The 18,538-nt window shown below is 41.5% G+C and overlaps 1 protein-coding gene and 1 long non-coding RNA gene across 15 annotated transcripts in view; one reads left to right on the top strand and one right to left on the bottom strand.

Annotated features, from left to right (window-relative positions):
* Positions 1–1,885: 1,885 nt before the first annotated feature.
* Positions 1,886–16,830, bottom strand: LOC142600962 (uncharacterized). Of its 4 annotated transcripts, none has more exons than XR_012834470.1 (6): positions 16,531–16,830; positions 15,596–16,000; positions 14,025–14,150; positions 13,021–13,073; positions 12,379–12,616; positions 1,886–8,945 (listed from the first exon to the last, which is right to left on the bottom strand). It is a non-coding gene; the product is annotated as an uncharacterized LOC142600962 (long non-coding RNA). The 4 variants fall into 4 exon arrangements; XR_012834469.1 differs by having other exon boundaries at positions 1,886–5,295; XR_012834471.1 differs by lacking the exon at positions 1,886–8,945 and adding an exon at positions 10,992–11,816.
* A 29-nt stretch (positions 16,831–16,859) lies between these two features.
* The window catches only part of GPR63 (G protein-coupled receptor 63), a 30,591-nt gene continuing 28,912 nt past the window's right edge, over positions 16,860–18,538 (top strand). For all 11 annotated transcript variants that reach the window (XM_075747743.1, XM_075747742.1, XM_075747728.1 and 8 more), the window contains exon 1: positions 16,860–17,191. The gene's annotated coding sequence lies outside the window, so the exon portion shown is untranslated. The remainder of the gene's footprint in view (positions 17,192–18,538) is intronic.

Genomic DNA, 18,538 nt, shown 5'->3' with positions numbered 1-18,538 from the left:
AGGAAAAGTGATTACTTACAAGACAAAATTCCAGCATGCATTCCAATTGGTCAAACTGTTTCTATGGTTGCAGAGCAGTATCTAAAGATTCAGCAGAAAAAAACATTGCTTAAAGCTGAGAAAACAGCTATCTGTTGCGTCCCTTCACTAGATACGCTAGTCAGAAGTGGAGTTCCAGGCTGTGGAGGAGATACAGGCAGATGGTTTTGTTGCCGAATCCTTGAAAATAACTCCTCTCTCCAAATAAAACTTTTTCTGAAAGCCCTGCCAAGTCCATATATGCTGCAGGTGGCAGCATATGTTGTTAGCTAGCAAACCTTTTAAGTGTCATCAGAGATTTATAAGAATATAATGAGAATTATACGGGGGGGGGGGGGTGGGGGGGTGGTGTAGGGGACCCAATTGCATTGTTTGGGAAGGTGACTTACCAGGATGCACCTAAATGTAAACTATGAAAACAAGAATAATATTTGATTTGGCTGTGTTCTGCAAGGACACTTCACCCCATAGCTTTTAGAGAAGTCATCACACAAAGCATTACTTAATTTACTGCTATGTTTTTCTCTGGTTTACCATTAGGAATAATATTGTCTTATTTTTTTTTCTGAGGTCTGCTAGCAGCAGAGTAGGAATACAAATTTTATAGGTGTAATATGAGAAATTAATCTTAACTTTTCCTAGACATGCTTTTTTACACATGCATCTCTTGCCATGCTACAATAATATTTCTATTTCACTTTTTAATTTTACTTATAAAATTGCAGATCATTAGCAGCATCTCTAATTTCTGTAATACTTTCAGAGCTTGTCCTTAGTCCATTAAGGTTATACAAAGCCAATTGCACTGGAATAATGAGTACCGGAGTCTTACTGACCTACAGGAGCTCGGTAAGAGTTTTAACAGGGGCTGGGCAACCTCCATGGAAATCAAGTGTAATTACCCATCTGGGCATTTGGGATCTAACAGTTATAGGGATGAGGAATGATTTTAGTGGAAGGAGAAGAACTGGGGAAGAGGCAGACCACTTGCTACATCAAAACATTGGGCACCATGTTGTAAACAGCCTTGAATTCAGAGAATCACAGAATAATTTAGATTGTAAGGGAATATTTTATCTTGTGCAGTCAAGCTTTGAATACTTCCAAGGCTGGAGATTCCACAACTTGGGCAACCCATTCCAGTGCTTAACTATCTTCACGGGAAAAGCAATTTCTTTGCAGCTAGGAAAATTTCCTGTTGCAACTTGTGACTGCTACCCGTTGTTGTTCTGCTGCATGCCTCTGGGAAGAGTGACTCCATATTGCCTATGCCCAACCAAACGTCTCTCAGCATCACCAGAACATTAAAACTTATGGGGAAAAAAAACTTGATTCCATCCATCTATGCTTTACTCCTTTGCTTGGAATGTCGTCCTTCCAATTCCTGTCCCTACTGGGAGCTAACTCTGCCATCTCATCTGTAAGATGTGACTGGAGAGATAAAGGTACTAAAATATAGCTTAAGAGACAAAGGCATCCTTGAACAGAAGACAAATATACAATTTAAGGATTATTCCTGCAATAGTAAAACACCATCATTCTTCCCGCCAGCTTGTGTGTTTTCTCTGTATATACTTCGTACCAGGCAATGCATTCGTCATCTCTGGAAAGCAGCAGCCAGGGGTCTGGGTGGGAGAACAGGTAAACGAGTGAAGATCCAAGCAAAACTTATCCCTGTTTTTTCTCTGTGGTTTACCAATGGAAATAATATTGCCTTATTTTATTTAATGAACAGTAATGTAGAAAAATGGTATGTAAGCTCACAGCTGCTCCTCTTCCCTTAGCAATTCCTCTGTAGTAACATTTTCCGGTAATAAGGTTACAGGATCCACGTTACAGTCAGAGCTCTTTATGAAAGGAATTGTTACCATTTATTGCACATTTAAAAGATTGTAGTTGTAACTCATTTTCTAAGGCACGAAACTTTATGATGTAAACAAGTCTGTTATAGATCAGACTGTGGAAGAACCAGTGAACCTGAGCCTGTACCAGTGCAGGGGGGCACCGTTATCCTCATCAAGGGAATGGAACGAGATAGACCCTCAAGTCCTGATTCTGACGCTTAGATATTTGAGTATATATTTACATAAATGGTCAGGTTTCCACCAACAGAAATGATCAAAAATATGCACAATTAGTTCTGAGGCTTCTGTAAATTTATCATCATCAGAAATAATGCCAGTTCAGTTAAGATTCTGTTGTTCACATTTTTTTTTTTTTTGTCTGAGGGATGAAAAACACTGAAATATACTCTTCTATGAAAGTGTGAAGTGGCACCCTGTGAAGATTTCCAAGTACCACGTGACCATGTGAGAACACTCTTATAGATGATCTTAATAAAGTCAATTAGTCTAACAACACCCCAGAGACGACTTCTTAACAGACAGTGATATAGCATTATGCTATGTTATGCTACATCCTGAGTCAGTAAATAACAGTGAACTTTAAAAAGAGAAAAAAGATATGTTGCTTACAGACAAAAATGATTTATTTCTGCACAACAGAGAAAGAAAAAGATGCACGTGTGAACACACATGATATTATCATTCTAGTATTAGTGTAATAGCTTAAATTTTGGGATCATGCTAAGCTTGCTTAAGTGTGCTCAGCTACATTTGGAAAGACATAATATTCCTGTTCTTTCTTACAATCTCCCAAGAGAGAGATTGTGAAGTCTCTGGATCATCAACTTGTGCTGTGTCGGATGCTGGCTCTGTTGTGTGGGTCAGTTAGGTCCCAGGTAAGCATAAGGGCATTTCACTTGCCTGTACCAAGGAAAGCATCTGCATATGAGATGAAAGTCAGCCTATTTAATGTGTACCATCAATAACTAGAAAGCAGTAATACTTTATCTCTTTTCACTCTTCTTATTATAAATAAATTGGATCCTTATCCAGATTTGCCACATAGGGTAGATAACAAAGATTTTTATAATATTGCTTAGTGTTTAGAAAATATTTAATCATCACTGTAGAGTACAATTTGCATTATTCCCATTTTTCATGCCAACATGATTTGTATGGCAGCCAATGTATGCTAATTAGAGAATTTCCCTAATTAATTTTTGTCAGTGTGTTGCCCTAACATGACTTAAAATGTACAGCTTAATGTATTAAATTTGCTTCTACTTCCCATTGTATACCAGGGAGTAATTTGCTATTATCAGCAAGTGTTTACAACAATCTTTAGATGCACATATTCTAATTAAAGTGAGCATCCAACACATTGGCCAAGGGATGAGTCACACTTCACAATAGCTCTATAGGGAAGGAGATCAGCGTTGTGTATTCTTCTAAAGCAACAGCCAACAAGAATAAATTGTTTTCTTTTGTGTGAAGTGTATTCTGTGCTGCTTATTGCACGCCTAAAGGATGGATTACTGAACATGAAGTACAAAGACTGGGCATACACACTGCATGGGACAAGGCTGGCAGCTGCAATGGAGGGCTGGAGGGAGGGCTATTGGAAAACTTGGTTGATTAGGTTTTGTTGCTAAGCACAAAGCCTACTCTATGTGCATTTTTATCACTCGGGAACAAGGTACCAGCAGATGCCATCCTAGTTACCATGGTTTCCATTCAGCCACAGTGCCCTCTCAGAAAAGAAACAACTTTAGTTTTATATTGATTACATATATTCCTTAGGTATCTTAAAAACAGAATTGCAACTTGAATATCTATGGACAGACAATCACTATCTGGTTCTTGAACACAATATGTACAGAGAGATGCTTTCTGCCAAAGAGCGATGAACCTTTTGAACATCGCAGGTTATGATGCACCATGACAGTGAATGGACTGTGCAACTCCAACTTGGCACCAGATGGTACTGTCGAATTGCTACCGGGCGGTGATGGTCTGGGAGCCTGGAAGAGGCTGCTGAGAACCTTCAGCAGCCACCACTGGCATCCTGCCCTGCTGCCAGCAGGGCACACTTCGCTGCTGTGATGGTCAGGGTGGGCAAAAAAGATCCACAGTGTGAGGGCAGTCCCCTCTCAAAAGTAGTCGTCGCTTGTATTCCCATAAGAGAAGAGTAAAGGCATTTTGAACACTGTTTATTCTGAAGGTGTCAGGCTAGATCAACGGCTTCTGACCTCTGCACCTTTCAACAGCTCCAGAAAGTGCAATGCACAGTGACTCACACTCTAGCAAGGTCCCTTGCGGTCCTCAGCTATATTTAAATCACAAAATGTACAATGTGAAACTTTCCTAGGAGAATCTACAGTAATTTAGTTTAGGTGACACAGAATACACACAAAGAAGCAAAATACGAAAGGGATGAATACTATCAGAGCAATAGCCAATGTTCTCAATTTTTTCTGAATTTTCACATTTTCTCAGCATGTGAAGAACAAAGATAACAGAAGCTGGCTTTTAGGTAGCAAATTGCATGTGAAATGACATATAAAATATGCTAAGACAGATGGGATAATCTCATTTTTAAATGTGTCTGTTGAAACAACCAAAAGTGAAATAATTAGTAGTACAAAAGTTAATTTCAGTAGGCTTCAGAGTCAGATCACAATCATTGAACAAACCTCTTCATGATTTTCTGACCCATCGCCATTTCCAACATCCTACGTATCTTAGAATACCTGTGAAATGAGGCTCCAGTTACACTTTTCACTAGAAAACTGCAAGGAAAGACACTCTCTACCCTAGTTGTCCTTCTTTTCCTCACCTCTATAGCTGATTAGAGCTGTGGTAAATCTGTAGTAAATAACCGTTGGAAAATGTTGACAAGTTAATTGGGCTCATAACTGTGAAGGCAATGAGACATTTCTGCAACTATTTAGATCAGCTTTGTCAGAAGTCAGTCAGTTACAATGGTGACACATTTAATTCTACAAAGAACACATGGAGAATAAATCAACTTTCAGTCTTGAATTACAGTGCAGGAGGGATAATTACCATAGCAGAACATGTACTTAGAAACAAAAACCTTTTGTAGTGCACAAACACCTGGAACAGAATTACACTGAAAATTAATGTGGAGTATTCAAAAAATACAAAATAGGAATATTGAATAAAACAGTTACACCATTTTGAGCTATGAGAGTTCACTTTCTCAGCAGAGTGGAGAAGTGCAGCTTTGAACAGACTTCCAAAGCATACTGAGGTGATGCTGATGGTTCACTAGGAATCCATTTGTTCCCCCAAACCAATGAGCAATTGTAGAGCTGCTTGCATCTATTTATTTCACAGTCCCCATATGCCTGCTAGGTGGCTTACATGGACGTGCAGTCTGGAAGGCCCGCTGCAGTTAGAAATGTACGTAAATCAGAGCCACTAACAATAATTAGAAGTTGTATCAAAAACCTTAGGTGAGCTTTGAGATCTGGATTGATAGAACTGAGCTGTTTTACATAACTGCCCTGCACCGAATTTTGCCAATTTTGTGTTCAGCTATGTACAAATGGGCAATTTCTTCTTCTTGCAATGTATGTTCACACACATTATAAACCTGTACCTGGTTTAAAACCTTGGAATAGTATATAGTGTGTTAATTAAAATGTATATGACATTTCAAGTCTGTCTAGGTAAAATAAACCTGGGCAGCTGATGTGATGAATTACTGAGTTTTACAAAATTTTACCTGTTATTAAAGCTTGGTTTCCCTGTTCAGCATACCACTGAATGTCCCATTAATCGAGAGTACTTTAGAATGAAGGACATATATTTGAAAAAAAATAACATCTTCACTTTGGAGTCACCTAATCTGTACGAGTTTGTTGGAGTTTTCTTGGAATGCACAGTGGGGCTATAACACAATCCAAATTATTTCTCATCTACAACAAGCAAAGAGGTAGGAATTACAATATTATCAGCCCCAAGCACAGAAAAGTCTTGTCCCAGTTACTAAGATCCATATTATTGCCCTCAAGCATCAGGGAATTTTAAAAGAAATATGGGGTTCATGGGGTTTATTTGATTTACAATTATTGTATCTTTGCTGCAGACTTTTAATCTTTTCTCTACAATCATAAGGCTTAGAAATTTCCATTAAAAAAGAAGGAAATAAAGCTTTTCATCCACTAGCAGGACTGAAGGAATTAAAACTTCTTGAGAGAAAAAAAAGGTAATACATTTTTTCTCTCAGAGAGAAAAATAGATGAGTTCATGTAAAATCCATGATATCTTAATCAGATACTGAGCATTGGTTTGGAGGAAGGTTTTCCAGCTTATAGTTAGACATTTTCTTCAACATTTGTTTCTTATCATTTTCTCAAAAAAGGAAGACAGTAGGTCATATATTCTGTCTATAGATGGAATTATACCCCAGGTATCCAGAAACCACACTGCTGATACAGCATACAGTGTATTATTGTTGACAGAGAATAATTACAATTTTTCTACTCGAGAAGAGATTGCTTTTTAGAGATCCATGAAATAATCCCATATACCATCTGTATACCACTTTGGATTACCGCTAAATAAAAGTACTATACAAATCTGTAGTGGTGGTGTTTGTTAGGAAAAGCCCTCAGTAGATTACCAAAGGAGTTGTTTAAACTAACTGATATTTATTTCCTCTGAGTTATCCCAGAGCAAATTACGTCTTTCAATAGTTATGGGTATTCTGAGTTCTTCCTTTATCCTTATTTTCATACTTTATATAATCTTAAACATCACCACTGTGATCTAAAATACAGTGATGCAATGCTTCCCTAAATTCCTACTACTTTAAAATAGAAAACAAGCTTTAGGGAAAAAACCAAACCCACTACTGATCAAACAATTTCAAGTGAGAGACAATCCTGCATAATCCTTAGAAAACCACCCCAGTGATTTACTACTTTCATGGTTCAAGACTGAGCTCTACTTTTAGACTGGCAGTTTGTGGTAAGCTTTCAACCATTTATTGCCTCTTCTTTAACCAATGTTTATGGTACTGAAAACCAACCATATTGCCCATGAAGATACTTACAAACTGTGATTTAGTAATATAACAATGTCATCTCTATAATGCATATACAAACAAATGCACACAGTCTTGGTCTAGCAACTGCTGAAGGCGAGGCAATACCTCTAGACCTACAATTGTCAGGAAAATGGCAGGCCTACTCAAAATATCAACTATTCCAAAAGAGTTGCTCACAGTAGCTCTAACACAAATCCTGCCCTGTTCCTTCTGTTGAGGAAAAAAACTACCCTGGAGGCTTGAGAAGTCATTTTGTTTTCGCACCCTGCAGACTGTTCTGAGACCCGCTGTATCTCTTAAGTACACTGATGTTATCATGTCAAGCTGTGACTGAAACATTTTCTATTAAGGCTGGAGCTAACACTATGATATAATGGATCTTTTCCATTTCTAGCTTCTGTATGTGTCCCTGCAGGCTGGAACTTTGCAATGAAGGCATGAAAATGGCAAACAGCCTTTGAGGAACGTGTAGCTTCTGTGCATTGTCACTCCCGCAAGCCAGTCCTTTTAATGTATAATTAAATTGTGGAACTCATTGCCATGAGATGCTATGGAGGTCAAAAGTATAAGTGGATTAAGAAAAGTAGTAAAAAAACCCCTCAACAACAATGAAGTGAAAGTCCACATGTAGCCATTAAACACAGCAATCAGGATGTAACATCTAGGAAGAATAATTTAGGAAGTTCACGTCACTGACTGCAGGAAACCAGACGTAATCATTTGGTACATGGCCTGTTTCTTATCCTGGTCCTGTAGGCATCTACTGATCAACCTTAAGAATACGCTGGGCTAAAACATGCCAGCACAAGTGCCATGCTAAAGCTGTGTGGTAATTTTGTGGTTGACTAGCTAGCCTTGAGACATTCACTGGTCAAGGCGTCAAACACCCCTCCACCAACATTTCAGCACTTGCAAGGACCAGCAGTGTGGTACAGAGGCATCCAAACAGGCCTCAGGGCAGTATGAAAGGAAGTGTGGCAGTTTTTGAGTTGGACCCACAAGTCCATCTTGTCTGTTTTTTCCTGCCATCTATCAAGCAGTTCTCCATGTGCCATGGGAGAACATCCAAGAATGCAAAAATCTGCAAGTATTTTCAACCTGTCCAGAAATGTTGCAAGCTTAATATTTCAAGGGTTCTCACTGTGCAAAGACTATCATTCAGATGGTAGCAGAAATAACTGGTTGCATAGATATAGCTACTGGGCTGTGTCAGATATTCACCACAGAAATGGCAGAAGCTGTCACCATCCTTTCTTTCAGAGTTCACTTGCCTCTGGAGTTCAGCTTGTTGAACAGCCTCTGTGGGCACTCCTAATCTACTTCTGCACAAAATTCAGCTGGCGTCGTTTAATCTATTGCTTAATGTATTTTGAGCTAATCTTGGCTGACCTTTTGCCAAAGCAAATAAGAAACACTTGTATGAGCCTTTCTGCCAGCTCAGCTCGGATGACAGTGCCCTCCAGCAGAAAAGCAGCCATGTCAAACTTCCACAGATGCTTTCATGGAAGTCATTTAACGCAACTCCACAGCTCAGTAAGAGCTCACTCCCTGCACAGGCAGGGTGTAGCAGAGCAGATGTGGATTTTCTCCTTTTAATCCCTAAAGCAGAGGTGTAGCTATGTCTCCACATAGACAGTAGGATGCTCAGACTGTAGAATTCAGGGGGGTTTTTTTGTTCTGCACAAGAAAGACAGGCTACAGGTTGTCTTACAGCCCTCTGATTAAATTGGAAGAGCTAGAAATCACAGATGTCATCTTTGTTCTGAGAAGAGTTCATCCCACCGTGACTTCTGCTGAAAAGCTGTTCCAGAACCTGATTTTTCTGATGATTAGAAATGTTCTAAATTTCAAGCCCAAATTTATTCATAGCTCTTCTTCTTTGGTGATTGCCATCTCACTGCCTGTGTATTTATAGGCACCAATCATAGTATTAGAAAGGACTTTATATAGAGCGATCAGGAGAAATATGCTTCGGTAAACATGATCTGAAATTGAAAAAAAGGATAGTTTTATTTTTCCAAGTTTGTGGGTTAAAATACATCTTTGCTGTAACCACCTCCTTGCATGGGGAAAAAAAAAAAAGTCAGAGCTGGCGTCAGCTGGTCTACTTGAAGACAAAAAGGGAAAGGAGTATACTGATCGTTAGCAAAAGGTTGATTCTTCAAACATGTTTACTTTTAATAACACAAGAGGTGCTTTAAAGGGACATGGAGCTTCCACATTAACAATCCTTTTCTCCCCAGTAATCAACATTACTAAGAACAGAATAAGGTCAAATTGCTCATTTTTAAATGGATATTTTACTTATTCTTTGGATATTTTACAACCCTCCCCCTTAAAAAAACAACAGGTAGTACCTTCTTTTATTTGCTAGAAAACTGAATAAAAATGTCTGGATTTTTAAAATACAAAACTAAAACAGCAAAGAGCCTTATAAAAGAATAGCGTGCTGTCCGTTTGTGTGACTGCCTTTACAGGTGCCCTACGTTGTTGTTTCATGTGGATACTGAACAGACAAGAACAAATGTGCTAAGCAAAAATGTAACATGCAAAACGTCTGATCACTAGGAAGCCATTACTTCTCTAAGTAAAATGGATAAGAAAAAAATTCTTTCTTCAGCCTGTATCTGTTTGAACTCTAGTGCAAGGCCGTCAAGTCAAAGGGTACACCTATAAGGGGTATATGTACACATACACACACAAACAGCTCAATGTCATAAAGTCTCTGATAACAACCTCCTAATTGTTCACTTTTGGCATTTGTGTATCTAAAAAGTAGAAATGAAATCAAGAAAAGAAATAAAAACCTGCAAAGATCACAATGATGATTAAGGAGCACCCATTCCCTTCCTCCTTGTCTAGTCAGCATGCAGATCACCAGCCACAAAGGAAGAAACTGACTTTTCTATTGCAGGACTCAGGTACTGCTCCAAAGGTAACTCTAATTTGCTTCTGCTGTCTTCCTATCTAGGATCTGTATCTACAGCATTTTCACCTCATCTACCTCATAACAAAAATATGTTTGAGCTTATTTAAATAAGAATTCCACTTCACTCAAAGTAGAGCTGTTCCTTTGGAAGACCTACAACACAGGGACCAACAGACATATTCATACATTATACAAGAAATTATAAAAGTAATCATTCACAGGATTCAGAATGAAATTCTGAACCTGTATAGGTTACCATCACTTCTAAAAATTAACAACACTATTTAATCGGCTAAATGAGTTGTCTTTCTCTGAAGCACACAGATTATCACATAGTATTCCCAGATCTAATGACCAGATACAACTCAGGAAAGAAATGTCAGAGTTATTGAGACTGAAGCTCTGTGAAATCAATAGGTCAATTTGTAGTAGCATTCAAACAAAAGGCAAGAAAAGTGTTTGGCAACATCTGAAATAGTAGCGAGAGAGAATAATTTGCCCTCAATTCTAGTGTAACTCTATTGTATCCACATTTTGAATGCTCTATATATTTCTGGTCTTGATATCTGGAAAAGAACATGGTAGAGTCAAGGAAGATGCAGAGAAGACAACTGAAATTATTAAAGGGATTAAAGGCAGTGGCTGCCTTATGAGATCAGACTAAAAAATATGAAACTTTTCAACTAGGAGAGTGCTGTGGTGAGACTCGTTCAAGGTTTACGAAATAAAGGTGGCTGAAAAGCTGAATACGGAACCATATGGATCTGTTGGAGCAAGTCCTCAACATGTTGGAGTGAGTCCAGAGGAGGGCCAGGAAGATGATCTGAGGGCTGGAGCACCTCTCCTATGAGGACAGGCTGAGAGAGTTGGGATTGTTCAGCCTGGAGAAGAGACAGCTCCAGGGAGACCTTACAGCAGCCTTCCAGTACCTGAAGGGCCTACAGGAAAGCTGGAAAGGGACTGTTTACAAGGGCATGTACTGATAGGGCAAGGGGTAATGGGTTTAAACTAAAAGAGGGTAGATTTAGATTAGATGTTAGGAAGAAAATCTTCACTGTGACAGTGGTGAGACACTGAAACAGGTTGCCCAGAGAAGCTGTGGATGCCCCCTCCCTGGAAGTGTTCAAGGCCAGGTTGGATGGGGCTTTGAGCAACGTGGTCTAGTAGAGGGCGTCCCTGCCCATGGCAGGGGGTTGGGAACTAGATGATCTTTGAGGTCCCTTCCAACCCAAACCATTCTGTGATTCTATGATTTTTCATCAAATTGCAGAGTTTGGCTCATTTGGTGAAGTTAGTTTAAAACAGATAAAAAACCCACATTACTTTACCCAGCGGGTAGTGAATTTCTGGACTTGTTGCCAAAAAATGTTGTGCAAGCAGATCCCAACAGGAGGTTCAAAGAGGAATTGGAGAAGTTCATGGACAATAGGTCCCAAAATGGATAGTGAAAGGACTAGGCAAGGATTTACCTTCCTAACAGCCATGGAAGCCAGTGGAATACAAGGAAGAAGGCCTGAAGAAGGTGGCAGAGCTTGTGTGCATTCTATAAATCGTTTCTCCTGCTGCTTCCATTTGCTTTTCTGTTTAAGCATGTATTAGCAAAATCTTGAAGCCCCCATAGGGAGGAAGAGAGCTAAAGGTAAGGAAAACAAGGAGGAAAAAATTAACTACAATGAACAACAAATAAAAGAAAGGGAAGAGCTACAGGATTGAAAATACAGAGATGGGAACTGGAGGAGGGCATGACGCAGACAAACCCTGACATGACCGACACTTCTTAAAGGTTAATCGAGGAGCAGGTGGATGCTGCCCAGTGATGCTCTGCCTGGAGATGTGAGAGGATGATGGAATGGACACAGGTCCCACCAGGACCCCCCCCATCAAGCTTCCTTCTTCTGGTGACATGAATAACCAGCAGGGACAGTGCCTGGAAGACATTGAGGAGGAGGCCCTGCAGCTTGGAAGGGCCTTGGTTAGGGAGTATATGAATAAAAAGTTGAGAGGAAAAAGTGCAGCTAGAACTTCAGTGAGAATTTCTGGAGGAGAAACTGTAGCCTGCCTCATCTGATGTACACTCAAAGTACCTGATGCGTGCCAGGGTCTCTTGCCACTGTCAGAGAAAAAAAAAAGATCCCCAGTCTGATCCAGTGGGGCATTTCCTGTGTTCACGTATGTTCTTAGACATCTTCTTTCTTTCTGAGGAGTATGAGTTGTAAAAGCCTCCACAGGTGAATGTCACTGTTCAATTACTAGTGGTGTTCTAAAAATAGTAAGGCATATTTAGGACAAAGGGAACTTAAAACGAATTAAAAAAATTAGCTAATCCCATGTGTAATTAAAATAAAGTAGTAGCTTTTTTTAAAGAGACAACTGAAAATTATGTGCAACACCACAGTAAAATGTTTATAATTCTTATTAAACCCATTGAACACAACATATTGTTTTAAACTCTCTATTTCATGTTCATTCTTTGCTGAAGTTCCAATTACCAATTCAGAGAAGGGGATTCCAACAGAGATATTTCCCCATTGTAAATTGTTCGCTTTAATTTAATGCTCTCTTTCAGTGATAAGCAACATTTTCTTCATGGCAATGTGGATGGCACAGAGATGCAACAGAGCTGTAGTTTATCTTGCTTCACAGGCAAACTGTAGCAACTGAAGTAGCAAATGGCCTTTGAGAGGAAGGTGAATTTGTAAGGTTTGTTGACCATCTTTTTTATTTTTGCTATGAGAAATAAAAGAGGAATGACTTCAATAGCAGTCAGATGGCCAAAAAAGAAGACAGGAGATGCTGAATGTATGGCAATACCTGAAATTACATAATAAATGATCTTATATTTGCATGGCAATGACACAAATTTTGCTCAAATGCTTTCTCTCTCTCTCTCTTCTCAGAATAAAACCAGGATAGAAAACAAAGTACTGAAGCTGTGAGGAAATGACTAGTTGGTATTTGCTCCACTGCAAAAGCAGCACTAGAGGACCTCATTTTTCTAGAGAAAAGTGTGAAAGCATTTTCATTTCAAACTCAGCTCCAGTTCACAAGCCTTCTGCATCAATTCTCAGATAAATGTCATAAATTTCCATTTCAAAATAGCAGTCTGTTTTTTCACTATAATTCTTACTCACATGGTCTTTCTTCACTCATTTCAGTTACTGTGGTAAGCATGCTTGCATTCCACCTATGGGCAGAACAAAATACTCGTGTAACTTCAAACACATGAATAACCCCACCAAGGTAGGTCTGACCCAAGTCAGACCTTGGTACTGTCCCTTCGTTGTTACATTATGTTGTGTTTTTTCATGCCTTCGAATTCATTCTCTTACAAAGAAAAAGCAGGCAAAAAGGATGATACGGGTGGTTTTTTTTTTTTAATGTTGGATATACCAGAAAGCACATTTTGAAGTCTTCCCTTTCTTCAGGAACAGAGTTCAGAGGCAGCCTTGAAACTCAAGACTCTTTTGGTGTTATATACAACAAACTGCTTAATAAAATAAGCACAAACATAAAATCTCTCAACATCTGAATAAAATCTAACTGCATCATTTTATCATCCATGTTCAATGTTTCAAAAAAGCAGACTTTTCCTTTTGGGAAAGTCTTCCCTGGTACCCCCGCCTCAACGTTACTCTTTAGCCTGTTCTGTAAGAAAAAAATCTGTAAGGCTGAATTTTAGTAAAAACTGAAGAGCAATCATGTTATGTCCTGATTTCCCTTCAAACAACAACGGTTTCACAAAAAGGTCTGACCATTTACTCGGAATTTTCACATACTATATTGAAAATCATCACTGAAGAGAATTAAATATCATAAATATGAATAGAAAAATCAGGAAAAGTCTAAATAATGCTGAAATGCTCATGTAGGATGCTCTCAATTGATGACTGTTTCAAGAATTCTGACAGTTGCACACAAAGTGAATTAGCATAAGCATTATGTTACTTATATTGTAATAATAATAATAACAATTTAATGTAATCAGAGCAGTCATGAAGTGATGAGTCACTGCTCCAGGAAAATGACCAGGGAGTCTGGAAAAGGCTAACGAATACTGTCATCAACAAAGATTCCCTGCCCTTAGTATTCTCTCTGGAATTAATGTTATAATAATAGACAGAAAGAGACACTCCACCTTCAAGGCCTTGTTTGCATTGAGGCATTACTTAAACCAGATCAATTCTACCTTACCGGACTTAGCACAGTTTGGAGCAGTAAAGCACACCGGCAATCACCAAGTTGACCACTGTGTTGTCCAAGCCTGGAAAACAAAACAAAAAAGGTCAGCGCTTCATTCAGCATTGCTGTTCCACATCACAGGGAGAAGCACGCACATTACTGCTACTGCAAGACAGGGGGGAGTTCTGGGGAAAAAAAAAAAAAGCACAGTTCACGTCTGCTAATTAAATTTAGACTCCTTGTGGAACCTGCTTCTGGGGTGATGTAATTCAGAGGATCCTTGTTTGTACAATAGAATTTTCTCCTAACTTCTTCCTGCCCAAGACCTTTTTCCCCTGCTTTTCTGGGTCTGAATGACTAAGCTTTTCTGCAGTCTTTTCTCAAGAAAACCTTTCTTCTTCTGTCCAAGGAACAGTTGGAATAACTAGCCCTTTGTATTTTAAGTTATTCATTAAAGTTAAATGGCTTTCTCTTCAAGCTTGTCCTAGGGCAACTATTAGAAGGTTAACCTTTCTATAGCTGTGAATCCAGATAAGTTGCTCAATTTTCTCTTCATCCAGCCAGACACAAATACCTATGAATATGCCTTTGCTATGGTTCATAGTTGTTGCCTCAATATCTATTCTGATTTCCCAAAGCAGCACTGAACATCAAGGGGAAAAAGGTCACAAGCCACCAAAGGCAGTTTCAGAAGGGCAGAGAGAACCTTATCATTTGGGTTTTTTTTCGTAAGACAGAGTGATCCTCAATACAGTGTCCCAGATACAGCTAGATTATTGCACTTATTAATGAGGTAAGGAAAAAAAAACCCCCAAACCAAACCAGCCAGTTCCCTACAGAGCAATCCTGCTTAGCAGAGTCTTTACCCCTGCCACATATCCTCACAGATCACCAGCCCTGCTCAGCCTGGCTGCTGCTTCAGCTTTATGACAACTCTCCCAAGTTTGGGGTGCTCCTTGGCAACCTCATCTAGAAAGTGGGGTCCTTTCTGCTTTAGTTTCTCTTTTCAAATTACACTCTTTGATTGTTTTCCTAAAGCTCCTTTCCAAAACAAAGGAGATGTGAAACTCGTACCTAAAACTGAGGGACATTTACACAAATCCATTGGGTAGATTGAGAATCAAACAACTTCTTGTATCCACCACTATTTGTAGTTTCTTGCTTTGGCAGTAAGAACCAGACATTGTTAGGTTTAATTACTAAAATAATCCTATAGCGTTTTTTTTTCAAAATGTGTTGTTGCCTCTTCCACAAGATGGAGTGCAGTGATAATATCTGAGGATTTTCAAATTGAATCAATATATCATGTCTCCCCTATGCTAGAAAAGCCTTTAAAGAGTTTAGCCAGCCACAGCAAAACAAATCAGAAGCCCCAGTGGAGCAGTTTCTCACTGGTTAGTTATGCTTATTTCAGATGGGAGGAGTTCAGAGTGCATCCCAGCAAACAAATAGAGCCCAAAGGTTTTTTTTGTTTCTATGCTCAAAGTGAGCAGTAAAACTTAACAGCAAAAAAGTGCTCACACTCACTTGTTAAAGAAAATATGAGCATAAAGAAATAATTTTACTTGGTCAAGAATTTTTACAGCAGCCAGAAAGAATTGCTTCTTCCTTGGATTGGATTTGCCTTGCAGTTCTCAACCATAGCCTTGTGGGTGCAGGGCAAGCTGAACTCAATCGGGAGCTGTACTTCTCAAAAGTCAAAGCAATATCAGTGGATGTAGCTGCTAACATTCTGCTGGCATCCCATCAGCTTCACGCATAAGAGATCCATTTGGGAGAACGAGAAGCTTCCTTATTCTCTTCTCTCATGTTCTGAGTTCACTGTGAACAGTTGTGATCTGATGTAGAGACCCATTAGCTAGCACTCACGTAAATGCAGTTTGAATAGAGAAAAGGATTGTGAAAGGCTCTTCCTGGTTCAGACATCAAGTTCTGTAATACAATATAGAGTTTTCATATGTATTTACAACCTTGTAAACCTGTTTAATATGATACAGTGAGTCTTGCCAAATAAAACATATTTTAATTATAAAAATAAAACTAATAGCTGAAACCACAATAAGCTACCCTGAACCACGTAGACTTTGGCCTGTAATTACTAGCTATTGCCTTGCACTTCTCAGCATCAGTAGTCACGATACCCTAGTTTGGAGTTGGCTACCAATACACATGCTGCGTGACCTCACCTTTGCAACTACAACTTGTTTGGCAAATCTTCCTTCTTACAGAGTTAGCTATGTAGGCAATGAGGAGACATACAGGCTTGTCTTAGTCCTTAAAAATCAACTGGCACAACTCAATATATTGAGACAGTAACTCTTACAGATATTTATTATTATTTTTCCCTTTATGTACAAGAGGACTGCAATACCACCAAGCATGCATCATATTTACATCCCTGCCTGGCAGGAGGCTTGGAGCTCCTCTGCATCTGTTAATCCTGCTTTCAGCACCTCTTTTACCCGGATTTTTAAAAAAGGCGTCTCCAACTTTACAGGAACAGCCTGCTCGATGGTTGGCGGTGGGAAATGAACCGGGACCTTGCAGAGCAGCTAAGTCCGGGCTAAGCCGCCCCTCCGCTCACAGGTGCGGGGCTCAGGGCTGGGAGAACAACCACCCCCCCTGCCCTCCCTCCATACCTGGAGAGGGCTCTTGCCGAAAACCACCCACCGCCACCGGGACCGCGGCAGCTCTTCGGCCGGTGCGTGCGCGCGCCCCCGGGAGGCGGAGCCGCGGCGGGGGCGGGGGGGGGCGGGGCTCGGCGGCGCTGCAGCGAGCGGGACGGGCGGCCGCGGGGAGAGGCTGCCGGCAGGCAGGCAGGCAGGGAGGCGCTGGCTCGCCTGCGTCCTCCTCGGTCCGGTGGTTCGGCGGTGCTGCCTGTGCAGCAGAGCCGCCGCTGAAGCAAATGGGGAGGTAGCGCTGAGCGGGCTGCCGTCCAGGGGGTCGGTGCGGCGGGCGAGCAATGCCCCTCACTTTTCTGCTTGCGCTGCCCTTCCTCCTCCTCCCGGCTTTGAAGCTTTTGTTTTCCCCAGCCGCTGCGATGGCAGGAAACTTCTCGGAGGGATGGGCTCAGGCCGGGCTTGTGCTGCGCTGGGCTCCGCAGGGCACCGGCCACGCCGTGAGGTGAGGTGAGGCGAGGCGTTGCGCCGCGCTGGATCCCCCGGCGGCAGTTCCGCGGGGCTGGGCTACGGATCCGAGGCGGCGGTGGTCTGGGCGGCAGGAGGGGGTAGAGTTGCAGCGAGGACCGCCGAGAGCCTCGCACGGTTATGCCGGTTCCCCCAGCCGGGATCCCACGGCCGGGAGGGCGCTCCAGCCTCGGAGGGACCCGCAGGGGGTCCTGCCGCGTCCCCCGCACGCGCGGCCGTGCCCGGGGGCTAGGCCGGTTCGGGGATCGGCGCCCCGAGGAGGCTGCGTGGGCCCAGGGCGGCCGGGCGACGCCGACGGAGCCGCTGGCGGGTAACGGTCAGCGGCGCGCGGGTTCCGCGGCGGCTGAGGGGAGGCGGCGGGCGGGCGCTTCCCGGCGGGGCAGAGCGGGGCCCGGGGGCGGGAGTGCTGCCGGTTCCCGGGTAGGAGCTCTCGCCTGTGTCCTGTTGGCCGTGCGGGCAGGCACGGCCGCCCGTCGAGCCACGGGGCGCCTCTGCGGGGTTTCCTCTGGCGGCGGTGGGGGCCGGGTGCGGAGGTGGTGTGTGGGGGCCGCGCTTCCGGCTTCGGTTTCGTCCCTGTGCGTTGACCTCGGTCTTTGAATCCTTCCAGTTAATAATACCGCCTCGGAGGTCACGGGGGTTGGAGGCGCCCCTTCCTCCCTGAGGCGGGACACTTCGTTAGGGACGCGGGGGGCTGGCTGCTTTCTGTCACCTGCTCTGCAGACTCGATTGTGCAAAACTCTTTATCAGGGAGAACCGGCCGGTGGCTGGTACGGTGTGCGTGTCGCTCCTGATGTGGGGCTCGCTCCTGGTGAAAAAAAGTGCCTCACTTAAGAAAATAAAAAACAACTGGCGTTTTTAAAATGAGTGCATAATTTTTATTTGGGTGTTCCACATGGTCTTCTTCATACTTGATTTTTAAAAGTAAGATGATTCGGTGCAGGCTAATATATATAACAAAACATATTATAAAGTTTTCCTTGTAAACGAGTAAAAACACTTTTCCCAGAAAACGATGAATTTGCATAAAGATACAGGTAACATACACATTTTAAATGGTCAGAGCTAAGTGTATCTTGCATATTAGCTTCATGCCCAAGAGGAATGTTAATTAAAATTGTTTATCCTTACTGAAAACATGCTTAAAGAGTGGCAAATTGGTTTTGCACAATGCTTTTTCTGTGGGACATCTTCTATGTTCTGACATGAGAGCAAAAGCATTGGATTATGAAAGGGATGGTATTAAATAGACCATTTCTAGATATCTGAAATTGTAAAGAGATGTCAAAGACTATTGATAACACAGAATAGCTGTGTATTGTCAGTT

Source organism: Balearica regulorum, chromosome 3 (genome assembly GCF_011004875.1).
Source record: "Balearica regulorum gibbericeps isolate bBalReg1 chromosome 3, bBalReg1.pri, whole genome shotgun sequence".
Taxonomy (NCBI): domain Eukaryota; kingdom Metazoa; phylum Chordata; class Aves; order Gruiformes; family Gruidae; genus Balearica; species Balearica regulorum.
Note: the sequence above shows the minus strand (reverse complement) of the source record. Positions and strands in the feature narration are given on the sequence as shown.